The sequence below is a fragment of the Heterodontus francisci genome, chromosome 2, assembly GCF_036365525.1.
Source record: "Heterodontus francisci isolate sHetFra1 chromosome 2, sHetFra1.hap1, whole genome shotgun sequence".
NCBI classification, from domain to species: domain Eukaryota; kingdom Metazoa; phylum Chordata; class Chondrichthyes; order Heterodontiformes; family Heterodontidae; genus Heterodontus; species Heterodontus francisci.
Window position 1 is genome coordinate 216,130,780 of NC_090372.1, and position 13,430 is coordinate 216,144,209.

Consider the following 13,430-nt stretch of genomic DNA (forward strand, 5'->3'; position numbering starts at 1 on the left):
ATCTGGCACGACAACATTCTACAAACTCATCTTCTAGACCACTGTTGCCAATTTGATTGTCCCAGTCTATATACCGATTAAAGACCCCACAATTAATACATTACCTTTTTACAAGCTCCAGCAATTTCCCGTTTAATGTTCTGTCCAATAATATCACTACTGTTAGGGGGCCTGTAAACGACACCCACCAGTATTTTCTGACTCCTGCTATTCCTAATTTCCACCCAAACTGATTCTACTTCATGATCTTTTGAGGCCAGATCCCTTCTTATGAATGTCCTTATGTTGTCCATTACTATCAGGGTACCCCTCCTCCTTTGCCATTCTGTCTGTCTCTCCAAAGTATTGTGTACCCTGGAATATTCATTTCCTAACCTTGATCTCTTGTACCCATGTCTCGGTAGGTGCAATTAGATCTAGATCATTTACCTCTATTCATGCCATTAGTTCATCTATCTTATTACAGATGCTTTGTGTATTCAGATAAAGGAATTTTAATTTCATTTATTTTACCTCTATTCCCTGTATTGACCTTCTTTGCTGATGTCCCTTCCTGTCCCATTCTATTGGCATTTACCCACTTCACTATCCCGCTCCGATACCCTGACCTCTCTCTTTGGATTTCTAAATTTCCCTGTACTCAAACCCTCCCCTGTACCCTGCCCCGCCCCCTGTTAGTTTAAAGCCCTGTCCACAGCTCTAGTTATGCGACTGGCCAGGACACTGGTCCCAGCCCTGTTCAAGTGAAGCCCATCCCAATGGAATTGCTCTCTGTTTCCTGAGTACTGATGCCAGTTCCCCAAGAATCGAAACCCCTTCCTCCCACACCACTCTTTGAGCCATGCGTTTAGCTCCCTATGACACATTCTGTGGAATTAAGGCTCCTCAGCCAGCAGGAAAACCCAGATTTCCACCACCACCCTGCCCCAGCTAAGAAACCTACACTTGTGAATATCCAGGCCAGTGCTCCGACTGGGACAACTAGTGTTTTATACAGGTTTAGAATAACACCGTTGCTTTTGTACTGTGCACTCTATTTATAAAGCGAAGCATCCTGTGCGTCTTTTTAACAGTCCTACCATCTATGTGGATTTGTGCTCACACAGCACGAGTTCCTCCATTCCTGTATCCCCTTTAAAATTGTATCATTTCGTTTATATTGCCTCTCCTTATTCAGGAACATTTTTTCAACCTTGTTGGGGCTATTATTGGATTTTATAGCAGAGACAGGATATTCAAGGAGATGAAACACGCTGGTGCAGGAGTGGAGGACATGGTTATCAAACTATTGATGGGCTACCAAGTTTAATAATTTACTAACCTGCATGCCTATGAACAGGAGGGGTCTTTTAATATTGCACCAAACTACTTATTTATTCCATATTATTATAATACTGTGGTTCATGTTAGATTTTTGTTAGACAAGGAAGTCAAGGGCTATGAGGGGCAAACAGGAAAGTGGAGTTGAGATCATAATCAGATCAGCTATGATCTCTTTGAATGACAGAGCAAGCTCAAATGGCCAAATGGCCTACTCCTGTTCCCATGTCCTTGTGTTCCTATGGTGGGATGATTAGCTCCCCTGCCGAAGGGAAACCTGTGGGCAATTAAAATGGATCAGGTGACCTACCCTCTGCATTCCTGCTCTGTTCTGATTTTGAGATGTCCAAAGACAAAAAGTCCTTTCCAGGTGAGTTCAAACCTTTTCTGTTTGGTACCAGGAGGAGCAGGAGTCCCACAGGGAAAATGATTTAACTGAATTCTGTTCTCTGTCTCATGACAGCCGCGGCAGCAGCAGCAAGAAACCAGCGGCTTGAGAGACATTTGGCAGGTGAGTCAGCACAAATGTAACCTTCAATTCCACACTGATACTTGGGCTGTGTGCAAATGCACTGGTACCACAATGTCAGGTTGGCATGAAGTTTGTCTTGCCCGGGAGAGATAAACCAGGAACAACAAATGGCAGTTGGTTTTACACTCTGTCCAATGATCCCTCTGAGCTACGCGGGCGCACAGCAATCGGGAATGTGCCACGCAGGGTAAAAACAGGCCGTGCACAGGTAACGTCCCCCCAAAGGTTAATGCTTGCACGGCCGCGTGCCAGTCTTAAAGGGACTGCACAGTGCAACAAGGTGGCAATGCAAACAGAAGTTAAAGGGAAAGTTGACTCAGCCTCATTTTGTTATAATCTCACTACACAAGATTAGGGATAATGGGAAATTTAGCTGCCCTGTCCAGAGAAACCAGGCATGTGGGCAGTTAAAATGGAATGGGTGACCAACCAGTGTGTTTCTCTCTCTGTTCCAATTTTGAAATGCCTAAAGACCAAAAATACCATTCCACGTGAGCCGGCACAGACACGATGGGCTGAATGGCTGTAATTTTTCTAGGGTTATAATTTTTCTATGGTTTAAATCTTTCCTTTATGGTGCCAAAAGGAACCGAGTTCTACGAGGAAGGTGTAAATCTCCCCTGCCCAGGACGTCCGCACCCTTTGTGAATCGCTGACCACCCACTAAACCCAGAGGTACCACTGGGCCATGCATTTACTTTGGACCACCTGAATTTCCACTGCTTTACACTCACTTCACACCTTTTGAGCATGGAATCAACCACCAGAATGTTACTGATGGCTGACAATTCAAATTGTCCATTCCTTACGCTGCCACACCCAGAAAGGCTGGCCGCTCACTAAACCACTTTCCCCGGGAGGTATAATTCCTACCCAGGTTTCTGTTGCATGTTGGTTGTACTTTGATTAATTGTCATGATTTCTACTGAATTCTGTTCTCTGTGACATGCAGCGGCGTCAGCGGCAGCATCAAATATAGCAAATGCATGGCTTCAGAGCGATATGAATGGTGAGTGGGCACTAATGTAACCTTCAATTCTACACTCATAATTGGGCTGTGTGTGTAAGTGCTTTAGTTCCAAAGTGTCACATTGGGATACTTCAAGGATAAAATTTGTCTTGTGTGATAGTGATATAAAGCAATAGCCAATTGGCAGCTGGTTTGACACGCCGCTTCATTTTGTTTTAACCTCTCTACACAAGATTCGAGCTCATCGATTTTGGTGGGGGTAATATATTAACATGGATTGAGGATTGGTTAACAAACAGAAAACAGAGTAAGAGTAATTGGGTCATTTTCGGGGTGACAGGGTGTAACTAATGGAGTGTTGTAAGAAACAATGCTTGGAACTCAGCTTTTTACAATCTACATCACTGATTTATATAACTGATCCGAGTGTAATATATCCAAGGTTGCAGACGATACAAAGTTAGGTGGAAAAGTAAGCTGTGAGGAGAGTCCAAACAGACTGGTTAAGTGATTGGGTAAGAAGGTGGTAGGTGAAGTACAATGGGGATACCTATGAAAATATTCACTTTGGAAGGAAGAATGGAAAAGTAGAACGTTTATTAAAAGATAAGTGACTGGTAAATGTTGGTATTCAGAGGGATTTGGGATTCTTGTAAACGAATCACAGAGAGTTAGCATGCAGGTACAGCAAGCAATTAGGAAGGCAAATGGTATGATAGCCTTTATGACAAGGGGGTTGGAGTAACAGAATAAGGATGTCTTGCTGCAATTATACAGGGCTTTGATCAGACCATACCTGGTGTACTGTGCACAGATTTAATCTCCTTCCCTGAGGAAGGATATATTTGCATTACAGGGTTGCAATGAAGGCTCACGAGATTGATTTCTGGGATGAGAGGGCTGTCCTATGAGTCAGAGTCATAGAGTCATTTATGGTACAGAGGAGGCCTTTCGACCCATCGAGTCCATGCCAGCTCTCTACAGAGCTATGCTGACACTCCCTGTCCCTGGCTCGAGCCCCATAGTCCTGCAAGTCTATTTCGCTCAGGTGGCCATCCCACTTCCTCTGTAATCATCGATCACCTCCGCTTCCACTGCCCTCGTGGGCAGAGAAATCCAGGTCATTACCATCCACTGCATAAAAATGTGCTTCCTCATATTCCCCCTGCATCTTTTGCCCAAAGCCTTCAAATCGTGTCGCCTAGTCCTTGTACCATTTGTTAATAGGTATAGTTTTTCCTTGTCTAACATATCTAAGCCTGTCATATTTCCTCAATCTCCTTTGTTCTAAGGAGAACAAACCCAGCTTTTCTAACCTAACCTCGTAACTAAAATCCTCCATCCCTGGAACCATTCTGGTAAATCTCCTCTGCACCCTCTCAAGGACCCTCGCATCCTTCCTGAAGTGTGGTGACCAGAACAGGATGCAATATTCCAGTTGGGGCCTAACCAGAGCTTTATAAAGGTTCAGGATAACCTCCCTGATTTTGTACTCTGTGCTTATATATATGAAGCCCAAGATCACATATACTTTACTAACCACTCTCTCAATATGTCAAAGAAAAAGAACAGTACAGCACAGGAACAGGCCATTCGACCTTCCAAGCCTGCGCCGAACTTGATGCCTGCCTAAACTAAAACCTTCTGCACTTCCGGGGACCGTATCCCTCTATTCCCATCCTATTCATGTAATTGTCAAGATGCCTCTTAAACATCACTATCGTACCTTCTTCCACCACCTTCCCTGGCAGCAAGTTCCAGGAACTCATCACCCTCTGTGTTTAGTTTAGTTTAGTTTAGAGATACAGCACTGAAACAGGCCCTTCGGCCCACCAGGTCTGTGCCGACCATCAACCACCCATTTGTACTAATCCTACACTAACTCCATATTCCTACCACATCCCCACCTGTCCCTATATTTCCCTACCACCTACCTATACTAGGTACAATTTATAATGGCCAATTTACCTATCAACCTGCAAGTCTTTGGCATGTGGGAGGAAACCAGAGCACCCGGAGAAAACCCACGCAGACACAGGGAGAACTTGCAAACTCAACAGAGGCAGTGCCCAGAATTGAACCCGGGTCACTGGAGCTGTGAGGCTGCGGTGCTAACCACTGCGCCACTGTGCTGCCATGTAAAGAACTTGCCTAGCACATCCCCTCTAAACTTTGCCCCGCGCACCTTAAACCTATGTCCCCTAGTAACTGACTCTTCCACACTGGGAAAAAACTTCTGACTATCCACTCTGTCCATGCCGCTCATAACTTTGTAAACCTCTATCATGTCGCCCCTCCACCTCCGTTGTTCCAGTGAAAACAATCCAAGTTTATCCAACCTCTCCTCATAGCTAATGCCCTCCAGACCAGGCAACATCCTGGTAAACCTCTTCTGTACCCTCTCCAAAGCCTCCACGTCCTTCTGGTAGTGTGGCGACCAGAATTACACGCAATATTCTAAGTGTGGCCTAACTAAAATTCTGTACAGCTGCAGCATAACTTGCCAATTTTTATACTCTGCCCCGACCGATGAAGGCAAGCATGCCGTATGCCTTCTTGACTACCTTATCCACCTGCATTGCCACTTTCAGTGACCTGTGGACCTGTACGCCGCAGCCTCACAGCTCCAGGGACCCGGGTTCGATTCCGGGTACTGCCTGTGTGGAGTTTGCAAGTTCTCCCTGTGTCTGCGTGGGTTTTCTCCGGGTGCTCCTGTTTCCTCCCACAAGCCAAAAGACTTGCAGGTTGATAGGTAAATTGGCCATTATAAATTGTCACTAGTATAGGTAGGTGGTAGGGAAATATAGGAACAGGTGGGGATGTTTAGTAGGAATATGGGATTAGTGTAGGATTAGTATAAATGGGTGGTTGATGTTCGGCACAGACTCGGTGGGCCGAAGGGCCTGTTTCAGTGCTGTATCTTCTATCTCTCTGCCTGTCAATACTCCTAAGGGTTCTGCCATTTACTGTATACTTCAAACCTGCATTAGACCTTCCAAAATGCATCACCTCACATTTGTCCGGATTAAACTCCATCTGCCATTTCTCTGCCCAAGTCTCCAACCGATCTATATCCTACTGTATCCTTTGACAATCCTCATCACTATCCGCAACTCCACCAACCTTTGTGTCATCTGCAAACTTACTAACCAGACCAGCTACATTTTCCTCCAAATCATTTATATATACTACAAACAGCAAAGGTCCCAGCACTGATCCCTGCGGAACACCACTAGTCACATCCCTCCATTCAGAAAAGCACCCTTCCACTGCTACCCTCTTTCTTCTATGACAGAGCCAGTTCTGTATCCATCTTGCCAGCTCACCTCTGATTCCGTGTGACTTCACCTTTTGTATGAGTCTGCCATGAGGGACCTTGTCAAAGGCTTTACTGAAGTCCATGTAGATAACATCCACTGCCCTTCCTTCATCAATCATCTTCATCACTTCCTCAAAAAACTCAATCAAGTTAGCGAGACACGACCTCCCCTTCACAAAACCATGCTGCCTCTCGCTAATAAGTTTGTTTGTTTCCAAATGGAAGTAAATCCTGTCCCGAAGAATCCTCTCTAATAATTTCCCTACCACTGATGTAAGGCTCACCGGCCTATAATTTCCTGGATTATCCTTGCTACCCTTCTTAAACAAAGGAACAACATTGGCTATTCTCCAGTCCTCTGGGACCTCACCTGTAGCCAATGAGGATGCAAAGATTTCTGTCAAGGCCCCAGCAATTTCTTCCCTTGCCTCCCTCAGTATTCTGGGGTAGATCCCATCAGGCCCTGGGGACTTATCATGCCACCTTCAAAGGTTGATGCTCAAGCACCCCCCACCAGGTCCCTCTGTTCCTGCAATCTCTTTAGGACAGTGCCATTAAATCTATTTCCCTAATCTCTCCATTCCTTCTGCCAAATTGCATCACCTCACACTTGTCAGTATTAACTTCCATCTGCAACCTATATACATTCTGCTAGCCTATCTATGTTCTGTTGCAGGTGGTTCTACTCTGTATTCCAAGATCCAAGTCATTTATATATTGCAAAAAAAAGCAGTGATCCCAGCACTGACCCTTGGGGAACATCACTGTCTACCATCCTTCAATCTGAAAAGCAACTATTTACTACGGCTTGCTGGTTTTGGTCCTTAAGCCAAATTTTTATCCAATTGGACACTGACCTTCCTATTCCATGAACCTCAATTTTGTTAACCAGCCTTTTATGTGCTATCTTATCAAACGCTTTCTTAAAATCCATATAAACAGCATCCAGTGCATTACCTTCATCAACCTTCTCTGTTACTTCGTCAAAACATTCAATTAGATTAGTCAAACGTGATCTGCCTTTTACAATTCCATTCAATCCTTAATTAACTCAAACCTCTCTTAGTGTATGTTGATATTTTCCCTGATTATTCTTTTTAAAACCTTATCCATCACTGATGTTAAACTAACTGGCCTGTAGTTGCTAGGACTGTCCTTCCACCCTTTCTTGAATGAGTGTCACATTTGCCACTCTTCAATCCTTTGGTAACTCCCTCGTATCCAGTGAAGATTGGAAGATTATGACTAGGAGCTTTTTTTAAATTCATGAAGTCAATTATTGGATTTTACTGCATAGACAGGATATTCAAGGAGATGCAACATCTTGTGCTCGAGGTGAGGACATAGCTACTGAATCTTTGATGGACTATCAAGTTTAATAATTTATTAACCTGCATAGCTACCAAAAAGAGGAATCTTTTAATATTGCACCTCACTAAATACTTATTTATTCGATGTTACTATACTGTGGTGGAATGCTTAGCTACCCATGTGAACTTTTAAAATGGATCAGGACACCGATCCTCTGTGCTCCCTCACTGTTCTGATTTTGAAATGTCCAAAGACCAAATGTCCTTTCCAGTTGAGTTCATATCTTTTCTTTTTGGTGCCAGGAGGAGCAGGAGTCCACAAAGAAAGTGATTTAACTGAATTCTATTCTCTGTCTCATGGCAGCTGCATTAACAGTAGCAACACGTGATGAGCAGTATCAGCGAGGTTTAATAGGTGAGCCGGCACAACTGTAGCCTTCAATTTCACACTGATACTCGGGCTGTGGGTAAGTGCATAAGTACAACAGTGTCATATTGTGACACTTCAGGGATGAAGTTTGTCTTGTGTGGTAGTGATAAACCCACAACCGGTTTTACACTCCGCTTCATTTTGTTTTAAATCGAAATACTGCGGATGCTGGAAATCTGAAACAAAAACAGAAAATGCTGGAAATACTCAGCAAGTCAGGCAGCATCTGTGGAAGAGAAAAACATTAACATTTCATGCCTGTGACCTTTAATTTTGTTTCAACTCTTCTATACAAGATTAGAGCTCAGGGCAATGAGGGTGATATATTAACATGGATTGAGGATTGGTTAACGGACAGAAAACAAAGAATCGGAATAAATAGTTCATGTTTGGCATGGCAGGCTGAATGGCAATGCTTGGATCTTAGCTATTCCAATCCCTGTCACTGACTTAGGTGAGGGGACCGAGTGTAGCATATCCCAAGTTTGCCAATGGTACAAAGTTAGTGGGAATATAAGCTCTAAGGAAAGTCCAAAGTGGCTACAAGTGATTGCTTAAGAAGGTAGCAGATGGAGTATAATGGAGGGAAAGATGAACATATCTACTTTGGTAAGAAAAAAAGCAAAGAAGAATATTTATTAAAAGTTGAGGGACTGGTAAATGTTGGTATTCAGAGGAATTTAGGGGTCCTTGTAAACAAATCACAGAAAGTTAACATGCAAGGTACAGCAAGCAATTAGGAAGTCAAATGATATGTTAGCCTTTATTGCAAGGGGATTGGAGTATCAGAGTAAAGATCTCTTGCTGCAGTTATACAGGGCTTTGATCGGACTACACCTGTGTACTGTATGCAGATTTGGTCTCCTTCCCTGAGAAAGGATATACTTGCATTGGAGAATTACAATGAAGGTTCACTAGATTGTTTCCTGGGATGAGAGGGCTGTCCTATGAGGAAAGAGTGAATAGAATTGGGGAGATAGTGGTGCAGTGTCGTGGTAATGGTAATGTCTCTGAGCTCGCACTGTGGAAGTCCAGAATAAAGACCTGGGGATATGGGTTCAACTCCTACAATGACAGCTGGTGGAATTTAAATTCAATCTATTAATGAAATGTGGAATTGAAAGCTAATCTCAGTCGTGGTGCCATTAAACTATCATCAATTATCATAAAAGCCCATCTGGTTCACGAATGCCCTTTAGGGAAGGAAATCTTACTGTCCTTACCTGGTCTGGCCTACATGTGACTCCAGATCTGCAGCAACGTGATTGACGCTTAACTGCCCTCTGAAATGGCCGAGCAAACCACTCACTTGTCAAGAGCAATTAGAGATGGACAAACAAATGCTAGCCATGCCCACATCACAGGAAAGAATGCCTGTATTCTCTAGAGTATGAGAGATGGTCTTATTGAATTATATGAAATTCTTAGAGGTCTTAACAGGATAGAGGCTTTTCCTCCTGGCTGGAGAATCTGGAACATGGAGTCACAGGATAAGAGTTTGGTCATTTATAACTGTGATGAGGAGAAACTTCTTCAGTCAGAGGGTCGTGAATCTTTGAAATTCTTTACCCTAGAGGCTGTAGCTGCTGCGTTATTGAATATATTCAAGGCTGAGATTGATAGATCTTTGGGCACCAAGGGATGTGAGATCAATTGGAAGAGTGAAGCTCATGTCGTAGTTTAACCATTATCTTATAGAATGGTGGAACAGGCTCAATGAGCTGTATAACCTACTGGAGTGTCAGTGTTGATTTTTGTGTTTATGTCCTGGAGTGGGACTTGAACCTAGAACCTCATAACTTAGAAGCAAGAGTGCTATTAACTGAGCCACAGCTGACACTAAAGGCATCCAACATATGGGCAGCACAGCGGCACAGTGGTTAGCACCACAGCCTCACAGCTCTAGTAACCCGGGTTCAGTTCTGGGTACTGCCTGTGTGGAGTTTGCAAGTTCTCCCTGTGACTGCATGGGTTTCCTCCCACAGCCAAAGACTTGCAGGTTGATAGGTAAATTGGCCATTGTAAATTGGCCATAGTGTAGGTAGGTGGTAGGAGAACGGTGGGGATGTGGTAGGGAATATGGGATTAATGTAGGATTAGTATAAATGGGTGGTTGTTGGTTAGCACAGACTCAGTGAACCAAAGGGCCTGTTTCAGTTCTGTATCTTTAAATAAATAAATTTGTGGAGGACATGGCTATGAACCATTTGATGGGCTACCAAGTGTAATAACTTAATAATCTGCATGGCTACCAACCAGAGAAATCTTTCAATATTGCACGTCAGAAAATACTTTTTTATTCAAGATTATTATACTGTGGTGGGAAGATTAACTTACATATCCAGGGGAAACTGGGAGTATGGGCAGTTAAAATAAAGAGGGTGGCCTACCCTCTACACTCCCTTTCTGTTCCAATTTTGACATATCCAAAGACCAAAAGTCCTTTCCAGGTGAGTTTAAACCATTTTGGTGCCAGCAGGAACAGAGGTCTCACAGGGAAAGTTTAAGTCTCCCCTACACTGGACTTCCCCACAATTGCAATTCGCTGACCACCCACTAAACCTAGAAACAGCCCCGATTCCTGAACTTAATTTGGACCCCTGGAACTTCCACTGCTTTACGCTCACTTCCACCAATTTTGAGCGGGAAATCGACCTGTGCAATGCTAATGATGCCTGATGTTAAAATCAATCAGCCCTCCACTGCCAATCTCAGACAGGACACCCACTCACTAGGCCTCTTTCCTCCTGGGAGTACAATCCCTACCTGTGTTTTTATTACATGTTGATAGCATTTTGATTAATTGTCATGATTTAAACTGAATTCTATTCTTTGTCACATGACAGCAGCGGCAGATGCAGCAGCAGCAGCAAATGATCGGCAGCGTCGGAGAAATTTGGCAGGTGAGTCATCACAAATGTAACTTCAGTTCTACACCAATACTTGAGCTGAGTTGAAAGTCCATTCGTATTAGGGTGTCATATTCAAGCTTGGAATTTGTCTTCTGCAGTAGTCATAAACCAGTGACAGCAAATCAGCATCTGCTTTTACAGTCTGCTTCATTTTGTTTTGACCCCTCTACACAAGATTAGGGCTCATGGCATTGGGGGTAATAAATTAACATGGTCTGAGGATTGGTTAAAGCACATAAAATAGAAAGTCGGGACAAACAGGTCATTTTTATGGGATGGCAGGGAGTGCAGTAAAAATCAGTGCTTGGATCTCAGCTATTTACAATCTATGTCACTGACTTAGATGAGAGGACTGAGTTTAATATATTCAAGTTCGCTGATGATTCACAGTTGGTGGGAAAGTAAGTTGTGAAAAGGAAGCAAAATGGCTGCAAAAAGATGTAGATCAGTAAAGTGATTGGGCAAGTTGGTGGAAGATGGAATATAATGTGAGGAAGTGTGAAATAATCCAGGTTAGTAGAAAGAACGGAAAAGCAGAAAAGGAACATAGGAAATAGGAGCAGGAGTAGGCCATTCAGCCCCTCAAGTCTGCTGTGCTATTCAACTAGATCATGGCTGATCTTCCACTTCAGTGCCATTTTCCAGCACTAGCCCAAAACCCTGATATCTTTAATATCTAGAAATCTGTCGATTTCTGTCTTGAATATACTCAATGATTGATCTTCCACCATCTTCTGGGGTAGAGAATTCCAATTCACCACCCTCTGAGTGAAGAAATTCCTCTTCATCTCAGTCCTAAATGGCCTACCTCTTATTCTGTAATTGCGTCCCCTGATTCTAGACCACCCCCACCCCCCAGCCAGGTGAAACATCCTTCCTGCATCTACCCTTCGAACCCTGTAAGAATTTTGTACGCTTCAATGAGATCACCTCTCATTCTTCTAAACTCTAGAGAATATAGGCTCAGCCTCCTCAATCACTCCATCACTCCTCATAGGACAATCCCACCATCCCAGGGATCAGTCTGGTGAACCTTCATTGCATTCCTTCTGTGGCAAGTATATTCTTCCTTAGGTTAGGAGACCAAAACCGTACACAATACTCCAGGTATGGTCTCACCAAGGCTCTATACAATTGCAGCAAAACATCTATGCTGCTGTACTCAAATCCTCTTGCATTAAAGGACAACATACTATTTGCCTTCCTAATTACTTGCTGTACCTGCATGTCAGTGACTTCTGAACAAGGTCACCCAAGTCCCTTTGGACATTAACATTTCCCAATCTCTCACCATTTAAGAAATACTCTGCATTTCTGTTTTTCCTACCAAAGTGGATAACTTCACATTTTTCCACATTATATTCCATCTGCCATGTTCTTGCCCACTCACTCAGCCTCTCTAAATCCATTTGAATCCTCTTTGCATCCTCATCACAACACACATTCCCAACTAGTTTTGTGTCATCAGCAAACTTGGAAATATTACATTCGGTCCCCACATCCAAATCATTGATACAGATTGTGAATAGCTGGGGCCCAAGCACTGATCCCTGCGGTACCCCACTCGTCACAGCCTGCCTTCCCCCCTCTCTCTTTTCTGTCCGTTAATCAATTCTCAATCCATGAATATTTTTAAAAGATAAGAGGCTAGTAAACATAGGTACTCAGAGGGACTTGGGGGTTCTGCAAGAAATTAGGAAGGCAAATGATATGTTGGCCTTTCTTGCAAGGAGATTGGACTATAAATAAGGACATCTTGCTACAATTATATAGGGTTATAGTGAGACCACACCTGGTGTAAGGTGTACAATTTTGGTCTCTTTTCCTGAGAAAAAAATATACTTGCCTCAGAGCGGGTGCAACAAGGGTTCTGTAGGTCGATTGCTGGAATGACTTTTCCATTCTTCCTACCAAAGTCCTTTTGCCAATTACCTTAATCTGTGTCCTCTGTTCTGTCACTAAAAACAGTTTCTTCTTATTTACTCCATCAAAACCATTGCTGATTTGGAACACTGCTATCAAATCTCCCCTTAAAGATATAAATAACAGGCAAGGGTGAGAAAACGGATAGTAAAATCTCCAAAAATGGGATCTGAAAAGAAACTTGCAAAGGATATCAAGATCAACAGAATTTTTTTTTAACTTATATGAGGAAAAACAGGGTGGGCAGGAGTAATGTAGGCCCCTTGAAAACTGAAAATGGTGGTATTATCAAACCCCATCTCCCCCACTTCTAGGTTTAATGGAGATGGAAAAAGGGGTGGGCAGTGAACCTGATCTCAGGAGGTGGGTTGACAATTTAAATATTTTGATCAACAAAGAGCTAAAAAAAAAGAAGCAATTGGAGTATGAGAGATAACTAGCAAGAAATATAAAACAGAAGTAAAAGCTTCTACAAATATATAAAAAGGAAGAGAGTAGCTAAAGTGAGCATTGGCCTCTTAGAGGGTGAAACTGGGGAATTAATAATGGGAAACAAGGAAGTGGCAGAGGCTTTGAACAAGAATTTTGTATCCACCTTCAGAGCAGAAGAAACAAAAAGCATCCCAAGAATAGTAGAAAATCTGGAGGCAAAAGGGAGGGAGGAACTTAAAGCAATCACTAACAATAGAGAAAAAGTGATGGAAATACAAATAG